Raw genomic sequence first — 1,633 nt, 5'->3', positions numbered from 1 at the left:
ACCCCAGGACACCGCAGCAAAGAAGATGGTGCTCGCCACAACAGACTGATAGAACATCTGTAGCATCCTGTTGCAGACATTAAAGGACCTGAGCCTCCTCAGGAAGTAAAGCCCTTCTTATAAACGGCCTCTGTATTTGTGGACCAGTCCAGTTTATTGTCCAGTGTGACACCCAGGTACTTGTAGTTTGTTACTATGTCCACATCTGTCCCACCGATGCTGACAGGAGAGGGCAGGGGCTTGTTCCTCCTGAAGTCCACCACCATCTCCTTTGTCTTTGCCACGTTCAGCTGCAGGTGGTTCTCCCCACACCACTTCACAAAGCGATCAACCAGGCACTGTACTCAGGCCTCCCCTCGTTGCCCCTCCGAGGACACCCTACAATAGCCGTGTCATCAGAGTATTTTTGCAGATGACACGACTCAGGGCCAGTACTTGAAAGTCTGCACTGTAGTGGTGGTGAAGAGGAGGAGGGGAGACAGTACAGTTCCCTGGGGGCCCCGATGTTTACTAATCAGACGGTCAGACACACACAGTTCTTTAATCTCACAAACTGCGTCTTGCCCGTCAGATTAGTCTATCGACCCACAATGGATGTATTAGGGGGAGCACCCCTCCTGGTGCGTGTTCTTCCAGGTTTGGGCCTTCAGCAGTCTGGGCTGGGCATGGTGTTGAAGCGCGCTGGAGAAAGTCGAAAGAACAGTGCGGACGCTTGGAGGTGTAGGGGTCTGGTCCGGAGGCGAAGGAATTACGGGCCTTTCTGCACAGGGTAGGTGATGTGGCCATCATTGCAAGCCCCCAGCATGGAGGTTGATATGCGAACTGCAGGGGGTCTTGCGATGCGCACACTAATGGTCTGAGGTGTGCCAGGACCAGTCTCTCCATGACCTTCATGATGTGAGAGGTCAGTGCTACCGGCCTGTAGTCCTCCAGTGCCACAGGACGTCCTTTTTTGGGCACTGGGACCAGGCAGTATTTAGTAAAAAGGTTTTGCACTTTTAAATTATAACAAGCTGCATTTAGGTGTTTTCTTGCACATCTCTGCCACCAGTCACAAAAACATTTAAAATGTATGCCTCACAGCAGCAGAGCATTAGAGGGTTCAACTGTTCTGTACAGTACACCGTTTGTTAAAGGGGACAGTGAACTGTACAAAAATGTACAACAATGCACAAAAAAACATGGGTTATGGTTAAGCATTATGTTATCAATGCATATTTCTTTTGGTTGAACATTATTTGATTCTTTCTATTGTGTTAAGATCTACTAAGTTCCACACAATTTTTGGGTGAATTGCTGAGATAACAGTTTTGATAAACAGAGCGTCATCAACTAAAATGTGTCTTTCTTTCACTTCTGTATTTCTATATTGCAGTGTTTTTGTTAAAGTGTGGAGAGGGCCGAAGGTAGTTTTTATATAATACCCTGTTTCTGAGAAGAAAATTTAGTGGAAAATCTTTTTGTTTTTCGGATAAAGCTTCAGTGTATTCTTCAGGTAGAAGTCCCAATGTAGTGTAGTTGTTCAGTTTGGCCTGTATCAAGACCTGGTGGAGCCGACCTCTGGGCTTTATTCTGCTGCTGATGGTGAAAGAAGTGTTTTAGCCAGTTTGATTTATGTATTCATGATTGCTGC

Source organism: Morone saxatilis, unplaced genomic scaffold (genome assembly GCF_004916995.1).
Source record: "Morone saxatilis isolate NCDOM2014 unplaced genomic scaffold, NCSU_SB_2.0 Contig2, whole genome shotgun sequence".
Classification (NCBI taxonomy): Eukaryota; Metazoa; Chordata; class Actinopteri; family Moronidae; genus Morone; species Morone saxatilis.
This window is presented reverse-complemented; position numbering follows the sequence as displayed.